Below are 13,325 nucleotides of genomic sequence, written 5' to 3'. Positions count from 1 at the left end.
ACACTTAACCTTATATAAGCTTGTGGTATATTATCGGCCGACTGAAGGCCAAGCGAGCACTCATGTGCCTACACATGCTCGATCAGGCAAAGCCCGAACGAGCATAAAGACACTCAGCCTTATAGAATCTTGTAGTATATTACCGGCCGAGGGAAGACTGAGTGAACACTAATGTGTGCCTACACGCTTTTGGTCAAGCAAAGCTCGATCGAGCGTAAAGGCACGTAACCTTATAAGAAGCTCTTAGTATATTACCGATCGATTGAAAGCCTAGCAAGCACCAGCGTGTGTGTATGTACTCGGCAAGGTATAACCCGACCAAGTGTAAGAGCACTCGGCCTCATAAAGTTCATAAACATTCTCGGCCAGAACATACTTAGCAGGAGGTATTCTCAATATATACACAATCGGCTTGAACGATCGGTCGAAACATACTTAACAAAAGTATATAAGTATGATAGTCTGGCATACTTGACGGGAAATATCTTATAGAAGCTTCATTAATTATAATGATGTGTTCATATGCATATTTTATCATAAATATGAGTCATAAACGACAAAACAGTTACATCTGGGTACAAATAAGATTTCTTAAAAAGATTATTGCATGAACCTCAGGAGATGACTCCATCTCCTAACAAACTCTAACAAACCAGGGACTACTTCATGACTACGGAGGTTACATGAGGTAGTAAAAAATGGGGATCCTCTTTGTTGGGAAGGTACGCAAGTTCTAGCATCTAAACTTTGTTTCAAAGTACTTCAGTTACTATTCTTCTTCTTCTTCTTCTTGCACCCTTGAGAGAAAAACTGACTTGAGGGTCACAGGACCTAAGGACACCACTACTTCCACGCTTGTTCCTGCTGTGGTACGTCCTGTGGGGCCTATTATACCTCCTAAGGGGTCTCGGGCAGTTCAGCATCATCGTCACCTAGAACCTCGACCTCAAGAAGTACAACATGTGGAGGTTCCTCAATACTTTCCTCAGAGATGATGCACATATCATCTGATAAGTACTCATAAAATTGAAATTTGTTATACTCTAAAGAATCAACAAGCGGGTAACACCCATAACCGTTGGCGTTCCCCAATTCCAAATTGCCGGTGATATCCACTATAGAATAGCCCGCTTAAGATCGAATATCAACCGAGCGGATCACAAGCAAGAATATTACCTCTCCCAGCTGTACAAGCACAAACGCTGGACCAAGTACAATCAGAGCAACCATCGGCTCAGCAAGAATAGAATCGCAATAATGCTGCTCAAGACAGCATAAATATGATAGCTAGAGGACTCACTGATGGTAACTCCAATCGAGCGAGGAAATCACACACTTGGCGATTAGTAATTCATGCTGTCGGATATAGTGTCGAGAAGGCAGCAGGGCCAAAAATCAATTTTGGGCCCAGAGATCTAGTAGGGGTAGAAGTGTCCCATGATGATGCATTAATAATTAAGGTGGTTATAACCAATTACATTATTTCTTGTACTTTTATTGACACCGACAACTCTATTAACATTATCTTTAAACAAGCTTTTGATCAGCTACAGATAAACCCAAGTGAACTTCAGCCAATGGTTACTCCATTATATGAATTCACAGTTAATGAAGTACAACCACTAGGTTAAATAAAATTGGCCATATCTTTAGGGGAGGAGCCCCTTATGAGGACACGATGATCTTCCTTTATGGTGGTTGACGCCTCGTCATCTTATAATGTTATCTTGGGCCGACTAGCCTTGAATGAGTTCAGGGCGGTCGTGTTTCTACTTTCTATCAGAAGATAAAATTTTCTGTGGATGACCAAGTAGGGGAAGTCAAGGGAGATCAAATAGTAGCACATAAGTTCTATGTGGAGGTTGTGAGGGCGGAAGTTAATGCCGCCCAAAAAACTCAGAGGATGGATATCAATGTCATCCATGAAAAACCACCTACCCTTATATATGAGGAGAAGGAGGAAATGCAGATACAAATCGGCCGACCAGAAGCTACTATCCACATCGCGTTCGATCTTTCTCCTGATCTCAAGGAAGACTTGGTAAAGTGCCTGATGAAAAATAGCGATGTGTTCACCTGGACACCTAAGGAGGTGAAAGGTGTTGTACCAACAGTTATGGAGTATGCTCTTCATGTATATCCAGATGCCCGGTCAGTCAAATAAAAAAAAAGGAACTTCGGAGCCGATCAGAATAAAATTATCAAGGAAGAAGTGGATAAATTGTTGGATGCTGGATATATTCGGGTAGTACAATTTCCAAGCTGGCTGGCTAATGTCATCTTGGTTTCTAAGCCAGGTAATAAGTGGCGAGTATATATTAATTTTAGGGATCTCAATAAGGCTTGCCTGAAGGATTATTGTCCTCTGCCTCTATAGATCAAGTGGTGGATTCTATAGCTGGATGTGAATTTATTAGTATGATGGACGCCTATCAAGGGTATCACTAAATTCCACTCGCTAAGGTAGATTAGGAAAAGGTTAGCTTTAAAACTACTGAAGGTACTTATTGTGACAATGTTATGCCTTTTGGTCTAAGGAATGCAAGAGCTACTTATCAGAGGCTCATGAACAATGTTTTTCAGAAACAACTTGGAAGAAACATGGAAGTTTATGTGGATGACATACTTATTAAATCTATACGGGCTTTTAGTTTATGTGCTGACATAGAAGAAACTTGTAGGACCCTGAGGAGGTACGAACTCAAGCTCAATCCCAGTAAATATTTATTTAGGGCCAAGAGTGGAAAATTCTTGGGATACATGGTGACCAAGCGGGGAATAGAAGTCAATCCCAGCAAAGTAAAAGCACTACAAGACATGACTCATCCGCTGAACTTAAAGGAACCACAAAGATTGATAGGGAGGATTATCGCCCTGTCTCGCTTCATCTCTCGATCAGTCGATCGAAGTCTTCCCTTCTTTAAAATACTCCGATGAGCAACTAAATTTCAATGGGATGAGGATTGCAGCAAGGTGTTTGAGGAGCTGAAAGAATATTTGTTTATTCTCCCTATATTAGCTAAACTAGTAGTAGGAGAGGCCTTATGGATGTACTTATCAGCCAACGAACATGCTGTTGGTTCTGTATTAGTGAGGCAGGAAGAAAAAGAACAGTTACCTGTGTATTTTTTAAGCCATTTATTAAAAGGAGTAGAGTGCCGATATACGACACTCGAGAAGTTGGCTTATAAATTGGTTTTAGCAGCTCAAAGATTGTGTCCTTATTTTCTATCACACCTAATTATAGTATTGACAAATAGAACTCTGGGTTGGGTACTCATTAACCCAGAGGCATCCGGAAGGTTAATCAAGTGGACGACCAAGTTAAGCGAATATGATATACAGTATCAGCCTCGGATGACCATCAAGGCTCAAGCTTTGGCAGATTTCATAACAGAAATACCAAGTCCAGAAACAGAGGAAACCTGGATCATCTATGTGAATAGATCTTCTACTCGACAAGGTAGTGGAGTAGGGATTCTGCTTATATCCCCTAGAGAAGATCAAATACAACTATTTGTTAGATTAAATTATAGAGCCACCAACAATGAGGTCGAATATGAAGCATTGATAGCAGGCATGCAGGCTGCTAAGCATGTGGGAGTTGCTCGTGTGGTGATTCATTCTGATTCTCAATTGATAGCATAGTAATTAACAGGAAACTTTAGAATTAGCAATGAATGACTCAAGTTATGTACAAAGACATTTGATAAATTAAAAGCTAAATTTTATGAACTAAGTATAAAGAAAATCCCCCGAGCAGACAATCAAGCAGTAGATGAATTAGCTAAATTAGCTAAATTAGCTTCGACCATTATACCTTGGGATTTAGATAAACCTGTAGAACAAACATTATTAGTATCTTGTATTGAGCAATAGGCCAATCTAGAAATCCAAAGTGATTGGAGAACACCTATCATCCTATTTTTACAGAAAGGAATTCTACCCACTGATGCGGAACAAGCTAGAGTATTCAAGAAAAGGGCAAGCTAGTATACTATGATTGGAGATCATCTATATAAAGGGTTTTCTCTAGTCCTTTACTTAAATGTGTTGGATCAGATGATATACAATATATCTTACAAGAGATGTATCAAGGCTCTTGTGGTAGTCATATAGGAGGTCAATCTCTTGCTAGAAAGATATGGATATTTTTGGCCTACTTTACAAGCAGAGGCAGCTCAACTTGTGAGAACATGTTTATTTTGTCAGAAACATCAAAATATTCCTCATCATCCCATAAAATTATTGAAGATCTCTATAGTATCTGATCTATTTGATCAATGGGGCATGGATATAGTTGGGCCTTTTCCTCTTGCACCTGCTCAAAGGAAATTCTTATTAGTAGCTATCGATTATTTTTCTAAATGGGTAGAAACAGAACCATTGGCCAGGATTACTAAACATGCAATTATTAAATTTCTATGGCAGCATATTGTTTGTAGATTTGGTATTCCATACAAAATAGTTTCTGATAATGGAAGACAATTTCAGAGCAAGAAAATTAAAAAAATGGTGTTTTGATTATGGCATCACACAAGCTTTTACCTTTATGACGTATCCACAGAGTAATGGACAAGCCGAAGTAACCAACAGGAAAATTTTCAGAGGACTCAAAATTAAATTAGATCATATTGGTGTAGTTGGGTAGATGAATTACCCAGTGTATTGTGGGAATATCGTACCACTCCTAGAGAAGCCACATGAATTACTTCTTTTCACCTGGTTTATGGGGGCGAAGCAGTGATTCTGATTGAGGTTGGAGTGGAATTTGATCGAAGAAGGCTTTATGATGACAACAATACGTATCGACGCCTCATGGAACTTGACTTAATAGAGGAAGCACAAGACAAAGAGGCAACCCAGCCCATTTCATATCATCAAAGAATGAGACAAAATTATAACAAGAGTAATTCCAAGGTTTTTTCAGGTAAGTGATCTTGTATGGAAGCGCATCAAGCCTGTTGGAGATGTTAACAAGCTAGAATCCCAATGGGGAGGACCTTATAAAATCATGCAGAAACTTGTATCGAGTTCCTATTACCTTAAAGATGCAGAAGGGAGAAAACTCGAACGGCCTTGGAGTGCTAATCATTTGCAAGCATATAGAACTTAGCAAACATGCCTGTAAGTCATTATTGTATTTTGTATAAACATTGTTGATATGAGTAACAGAGAAGGTACAGACAATATTATTTGGAGAGGTCATATACTTCTCTTTAAACCTCCATCTAGTAGATCGAGGACCTTAAGGAGTGACTGGATAGACTTCCTTAGGGAGAACCAGAGACTTTAAACCTATATCTAGTCAATTGGGAGCCTTAAAGAGTGATCGGATAGGCTTCCTTAAGAGGAACTGAAGACTTTAAACCTTCATCCAATCGATCGGGGACCTTAAGGAGTGACCGGACGGGCTTCCTTAAGGGGAACTGGAGACTTTAAACCTCCAGCTAGTCGATCGGGGACTTTAAGGACTGACCGGACGAACTTCCTTAAGGGGAACCAGAGACTTTAAACCTTCATCCAATCGATCGGGGACCTTAAGGAGTGACCGGATGGGCGTCCTTAAGGGGAACTGGAGACTTTAAACCTCCACCTAGTCGATTGAGGACCTTAATGAGTGACCGGACATGCTTCCTTAAGGGGAATCAGAGACTTTAAACCTTCATCTAGTCGATCGGGGACTTTAAGGAGTGACCAAACATGCTTCCTTAAGGGGAACCAAAGACTTTAAACCTTCATCCAATCGATCGGGGACCTTAAGGAGTGACCAGACATGCTTCCTTAAGGGGAACTGGAGACTTTAAACCTTTATCCAGTCGATCAGGGATCTTAAGGAGTGATCAGACGGGCTTCCTTAAGGGGAACCAGAGACTTTAAACATCCACCTAGTCGATTGGGGGCCTTAAGGAGTGATCGAATGAGCTTCCTTAAGGGAAATCAGAGACTTTAAACATTTATCCAGTCTATTGGGGACCTTAATGAGTGACAGAATGGGCTTCCTTAAGGGGAATCAGAGACTTTAAACCTCCACCCAGTCGATCGGGGACCATAAGGAGTGACTGGACGAGCTTCCTTAAGGTGAACCAGAGACTTTAAACCTCCAGCTAGTCGATCGAGGACCTTAAGGAGTGACCGGACAGGCTTCCTTAAGGGGAACCGAAGACTTCAAACCTTCATCCAATCAATTGGGGACCTTAAGGAGTGACTGGATAAGCTTCTTGAAGGGGAATCAGAGACTTTAAACCTCCATCTAGTCAATCGGGGACCTTAAGGAGTGACCGAACATACTCCCTTAAGGGGAACTGGAGGCTTTAAACCATTATATAGTCGATCGGGGACCTTAAGGAGTGACCAGCTAGGCTTCCTTAAGGGGAACCAGAGATTTTAAACCATCATATAGTTGATCGGGGACCTTGAGGAGTGACCGGACAGGCTTTCTTAAGGAGAACCGGAGACTTTAAACCATTATATAATTGATCGAGGACCTTAAGGAGTGATAAAAAATGCTTCCTTATGGGGGAACTAGAGACTTTAAACCCTCCTCTAGATTAACCATGAGTTTTAGTACCAACATTACTTATTATGTAGGAAATTAATTTCGCTCGGGCATATAAATCCAATCGGTCTATTATATAGTCAGAAAGGCCCAAGAGAGCATTTATATTGTAGATGTTTAATTTCACTCAGGCATACAAATCCGACCGGTCTATTATATAGTTGGGAATAGTCCAAAGGAGCATTTATATTGTGTATGGTTATTTCATTCAGAAATATACGTCCGCCCAGCCTATTAGACAGGTCAAGGATTCTTTATATATATATATATATATATATATATATATATATATATAAGCAGGACATTTATCTCATCATAAAAGCCCAGAGATCATCAGGAAAGATAACTATGAGATCTATTTCCTTCGATTATAATTTTCTATAGGATTTCTCTACATATGGCGGATATATTGAAAAAGTTTGTTTATAGTAATACTTGGGTGGTTCTGAAGATAGAGGAGGCTACACAAGAAAATGCAGGTAATTGCAAATTTTTATTAACATTTGATAAACAATAAATAGTATATAGTAGTGATGAAATGATGAGAAAGTATAGATACAAGATCCCAAGTTCATTCAAATTTGCTTAGAAAGTCTCTTGGAAGCTCCTGGTTAAGTCGTCGGCGATCTATGAACACGGGAGGAGGTTCTCTTGATAGATAACCCCCTTCTCTTAACTTCTGAATTACCCCTTCAACATAATAGGTAAGGGTTCCTATGATGTGCCGAGCGTATTCTCCACCAAACTCAGGAGAATCCAAATAGGATCTATGCTTGCTCTGCTAGCGCTCTTCCTCACTTGCCTTATATGCCTGAAACTCAAATTGTAGGCTATCCTTTTCCCCCTGTAAAGTAGCTTTCTCCGCCTTAGCCTCCTTCAGTTCTTTCAAAAGTGAGCTTATCTGCAAGTCCTGGGCTCGTAATCCTTCTTATTGTTGAAATATGGCAAAATCTTTAGAAGCTAATTCTGGGGCTAACTCAAGAGACTTCGAGCTATATGACAGCTGTAACTGGTCTAGAAGAGTGGTTTTGTGAGCAGCAACCGAGAGAGCTTTATCTTTTAAGGCCTTTTCAACATCAAGCTTAGAATTAAGCCCTTATAATTGTAGTTCTAAGTTTTTCTTTTCTTCCTCTTGAGATTGTAGCAATTGGAGGCAGTCTTGTAGAGCTTTTTCTAGCCTGCCGTTGAGCTCAGTTTGTGAATTCACTTTGTCCCGTAGTTAAATGAGTTCATTATTAGGGAGGTTGGAAGTAGCTTGTAATTCCTCCACTTTATCTTTCAAAGTTTGATTAGTCCATTCTAAATCCTCGACTAGCTTACTCAAATATAGGCTCAAAGCATAGAGCTGAATAGAATAACAACACAGTTATATCATGTAGTTACCAATTAAGAAAGTTTAATTAGAAACTTGTTGTAGTAGCTTGATGACTATGATCATCAGTACGTTCAGATATTGTATTTCTTTTCATATGTGCTTGCGATTGTAACCAGGACTTAGCTAGTGATCCTTTCAGTTGAAATAGCCTATATGAGGTGGGAATAGAAGTTTGACCAAGTTGGAATGGTATCCCATGAGATTGTTTGAAAAGGATAGAGGAGCTGGTAGAAGTAGTAAATGATGAAGAAGAAGAAGGAGGAAATTCAGAAGTCTGTAGAGATGGATCAGGAGATGAAAGGCTAGCTAATGAAGAATCTTGTTCAGTAGATGTTATAATGGGTCCAGAGGTAATTGATCTTCTGCAAGGAGTTCTTTTGGCACGGGGGCTTGGTGGAAGAAGAAGGTAGAGCTGGAAGAAGGGGCAATGGAGCCACAGGAATAGTTGGTACTTCCTCAAGTGAAGGAATAGTTGGAGGAATATCAAGAGACATAGGAATAAGAAGTCCTGGACTCATCATATTTAGAGAAAAATTAGAACAAGTATATGTAGGAAGGGTAGGTTCCTTACCTCTACTGTGGGAGATTTCAGAAGAAGTAATAGGAATTTGTTCAAAAGTAGCTATGGTGGAAGCAAGTGGACACGGATAGGAAGCACGAGGCTTTTTAAGCTTCACAACAAAGGGGCCTTCTTGATCTGAGGAGCTTGATGATTCCTGAGGTTGCTCAGATGGAGGTAGTAAACCAAGAGAGGAGGAAGGGTGATTGAGATGATGATCCTTTAATAATTCTTCCCCAATTCTAGTCAAGGCTGCTCTTGTTAGTTGAGTATTCTTATACATGAAAGCAGGGAGGATAACATCAGCTAGAAAATGTAACACCCATAAATTTGCTCTCTTCCAAAAGAGCAAAAAGAAATAGAAGAAGAGAAAAGAAATAAAAATATGTACATAAATGACCCGGGCTAGGATTTGAACCCTAGACCATTGATCTAAGATTAGTTTAAGTAGTCATTAGGGTGGTGGTAAAGCATTACATTGGAAATAGAAAACTATTCATTTTATGTTGATGATGGGTGAAGAGATGCTTCAACTTCCACTTAGTATAAAAGGGGAAGGGAAGAGAAGAAAACCTAACTTTTCATCTTCTCTTCTTATCTCTAGCCGAAATCTTCTATTCCCTCTTCTCAGTTTTCGGCCAAGAATCCTAGGGTTCCGAGGTTCTAAGTTCTTCAAGAGGAGAATCTAAGAGGAGAGTTTTCACAAGGATTAGTACGCGCAGGAAGGGTGTCTTGGTGATTAAAGCGTACAAGAGAGGATTTTCTTCCCTACACCCTATGATAGTAAGATCTAGCGAAAGGATGTAAGTACTGTTGGATCACGACGGTCAGCTAAAAGGGGGTTGAATAACCTAAAAATAAAAAAACAAAAACCAACCCTTCTCGAACTCTCAACAGAACACTTGCATAAGTAAATTAAACAAATAAACTAAAAGTAAGAGATAAAGAGATTTACTTGGTTACAACCGGGAAGGTTGTTAATCCAAGGAAGATGAAGCGCACTAGAATATCTCCTTCAGGCGAAGAAGCCTCTTACAACGTTTAAGCACAGAAACAGAAGCTTAACTCTAAACTTAAAGCACACAAGCGTTGGAATTACAATTCTTGAGTTGTTCTCATTGTTTTAAAAAGCTTCTGGACCAAGGCTATATTTATAGCCTTGGTCAGGGCGCCTTGAGTGTTCCGGGCGCCCTGGGGGCGATTAACTTTATCCCCCAACGTTCAGATTGAGTCAAAACTCGATCCTGTGAAAAGTCAACTCCGGGCGCTCGGAAGGGTTCCGGGCACCCCGGAGGGGTCCAGGGGCCCGGAATGGTTCCGGGCGCCACGGGCTGTTCCGGGTGCCCCGGGCTGTTCCGGGCGCCCTGGAAAGCTCCGGGCGCCTCGGTTGGAAAAGTCAACCCCGTTGACTTTTCCAGCCCGGGTCTTTTGCTCCGGTTTCGTTCGCCTCAGACCGAGTCTTTCTCTCAATTGGGTGATCTCTGCCATCTAGAATAGGGCTTACCCGAACCCAACTTTTGGTCTTCTCGAACAGGCTTCCGCTTCGGCTTCTCGTCCCTCGAAATCGTTGTGTGCTTCCTTCTTGTCCGCCATCGTACTCATCCGTAGTCTTCGTCCCTCGGTCGCACCCCGTGCCGACCTTCTCGCTAGCTGCGTCTCTTACTCCTCGAGCAGTCTTCCGCTCTGGCATCTCCTCCCCCGGAACCACTGCACGCTTCCTTCTCGTCCGCCAGTGTACTCTTCCGTAACGCCTCGTCCCTCGGACGCACCGCGTGTCGTCCTTCTCACTAGCTGCGTCTTCCGCTCGACTACCTGTGCTCCTAAGCTCCTTCACACTTAGACACAAGGTTAGAACCACACAGGACCTAACTTAACTTGTTGATCACACCAAAACAACTCTGGGGTTCCAACAATCTCCCCCTTTTTGATGTGATCAACAAAAGTTAAGCTAGGGTAAAAATAGACATTAAAATAAACTAACTAAATTTTTACAATTAAGTGCAAATAGATAGAAAAATTATTTTTGGTCTACCTCCCCCTAGACATATACTTTTCCTCTCCCCCTTTGATCACATAAAAAAAATGGGGTTGCAAGAAAAAAATCTAAGGGTTTAGACTTAGAAAATTTTGAGAACTTTGAAAATTTTTGCAATAATTTTCACAGAAGCAGTCTCAAAAAAAAATTCTAAGTATCGCTTTAAGTAAAAACAATTCTGACTTAGGCAATTTTGTAAAAATATTTTTGAAAATTCTAAGTAAAAATTTAAGCAGAAATTTTTAATTTCAGAAAAACGTTTAACTTAGGCAAAAATATTTATTTATTTATTTTTATTTAAACAAAATTCGTTATCAAGTTATTGCCATTTCTTTAATATCATTATGATATCTAAATTTCCATTTTAGTCTATCATAATTTCTCAAATCATAATTTTTCAGATTTAAAACAAACAATATTAAACATGCAAAAAATTCTTTCGACAACATAATTGGTAAAAAGTCTTTTGACAATGTTTCTAATTTGCAAGATTCGTTCGACAAAGTATTTTGTAACTCACAAGAATCTTTTGGCAATGCTTCTAATTTACTAAATTCTTTCAACAAAAGATTTTCTAATCCGAAAAACTCTTTCGTCGATTCAATTTCGAATTCGCAAAAATCTTCAGGCAACTTTTCAATTGATTTAACCAATTGTTCAGAAGGTAGAGACCATACTTGACTTACCTTGTCAGCTGTTGATTCTCCCCCCTATTATCTTGCCTTCTTCCAAAGTCTCTCCCCCTTCATCGATGCTCATCTGGGATGAGCTTTTTGTGTCCTTGAGATGGAGTTCAGCTGTCTTGGCAGTTTCCTCATTCTCGGACTGTTCTGATGGTGACTTGGTGTCCATCGAAGAGTTGGATTCGACTTCAGTTGGTTCTTCGTAGATCTTTAAGAACTTCTCCCAAAATTCTTTTGCGCTTTTGTATTCTCCGACTCTGTCAATATCTTTATCTGGTATTACGCTTAGAAGATGAAATTCAGACCAAGCGTTTGCCATCGATTCGTTACGTTGCTTCTCATTCCAAAGATATTTCTTGATTTCTTCTCCATTCGTTGTCTTTGGTGATTCATAACCAAATTTCATAATTAATGAAATACCAAAATCTGTGTTTAGATATACCTTCATGCGTTGCTTCCATAAAGCAAACTCCCCCTCAAATACTGGTGGGTAGATGCTAGCTCCGACCATCGTTTTGTTGCTTCAGTCGGCTGATAGTCCTTCTGAGGCGTCTCGGCTCTGATACCACTTGTTGGATCATGGCGGCTGACTAAAAGAGGGTTGAATAGCCTGAAAATACAAAAACAAAAACAAAAACCAACCCTTCTCGAACTCTCAACAGAACACTTGCATAAGTAAATTAAACAAATAAACTAAAAGTAAGAGACAAAAGAGATTTACTTGGTTACAACCGGGGAGGTTGTTAATCCAAGGAAGATGAAGCACACTAGAATATCTCCTTCAGGCGGAGAAGCCTCTTACAACGTTTAAGCACAAAAACAGAAGCTCAACTCTAAACTTAAAGCACACAAGCGTTGGAATTACAATTCTTGAGTTGTTCTCATTGTTTTAAAAAGCTTCTGGACCAAGGCTATATTTATAGCCTTGGTTGGGGCATCCTGAGGGTTCCGGGCGCCCTGGGGGGGGATAAACTTTATCCCTCAACATTCAGATCGAGTCAAAACTCAATCATATGAAAAAGTCAACTCCGGGCGCCCCGGAGCGGTCTGGGCGCCACGGAGGGTTCCGGGCGCCTTGGACAGTTCCGGGCACCCCAGAAAGCTCGGGGCGACCTGGTTGGAAAAGTCAACCTTGTTGACTTTTTCCAGCCCGGGTCTTTTGCTCCGGCTCCATTCACCTCAGACCGAATCTTCCGCTCGCTTGGGTGATCTCTGCCATCTGGAATAGGGCACACTGATAACGAGTCTGTCACACTCATAAATCAAATTAACAATATATATTCCATTGAACCCCTTATCTACACAATGATGTTGTAATAACGAGCCCAAGATCGAACCTCGAGGAACCAACAGTAGGATGTAATTTTAGGATCGTAATTTATTCCTATTTTTGGGGGTTTTAACATGAAATTGGGGGTTTAAACTTGAATCTAAATCTAACAAAAGTGAAGCACAGCAATAAAGAAATTAATCTAAAGTAAGAGTGAAACCTAACTATGTGCCAATGATCAAACCATAATGCATTGTCACCCTACATTATAATTAAACCATCAACACACTTAAACTAAATATGAAATAATGAAATGCAATTAAATCTGATCTACAACACCAATTAAAATCCTAACTTAAAACTACCCAACTAAACAATTAATCAAGCACAAATTAAACACAATTAAACTTCAACTATGAAATGAAATGCTAGATTACTTTCTAAACCATAACAAACATAAAGGAATATGTTCTAAGCTGTAAAAACAATAACAAAATGAAATAAATCCTAACCGATCCAACTCACAACCAATCTACCAAGCTACACACTCTTGCCGTCACACAAGAGTGCCAAAGTCAAGACCACCCAACTCTGGACCTCAGTGGAGAATCTCAGCTGCGTCTCAGTTCAAGTATGCTCAGCTACACCGACGGACCACCCCCGGCGAGCTAAGAACATCCCGGAACCCATAAATGTCGAAAATCTGGAAATCTGGTCTCGGAATCTGGATGGAGGCTGTGGATTGCGGATTGTGGTCGGATGAAGCTCAACAACGCCGGAGGACCACCGCGCGAACGTTTTTGATGGGAATCAGAGCTCGGATCTGGAGGAACACCTCCAAATC

Source organism: Zingiber officinale, chromosome 7B (genome assembly GCF_018446385.1).
Source record: "Zingiber officinale cultivar Zhangliang chromosome 7B, Zo_v1.1, whole genome shotgun sequence".
Lineage (NCBI taxonomy): Eukaryota > Viridiplantae > Streptophyta > Magnoliopsida > Zingiberales > Zingiberaceae > Zingiber > Zingiber officinale.
This window is presented reverse-complemented; position numbering follows the sequence as displayed.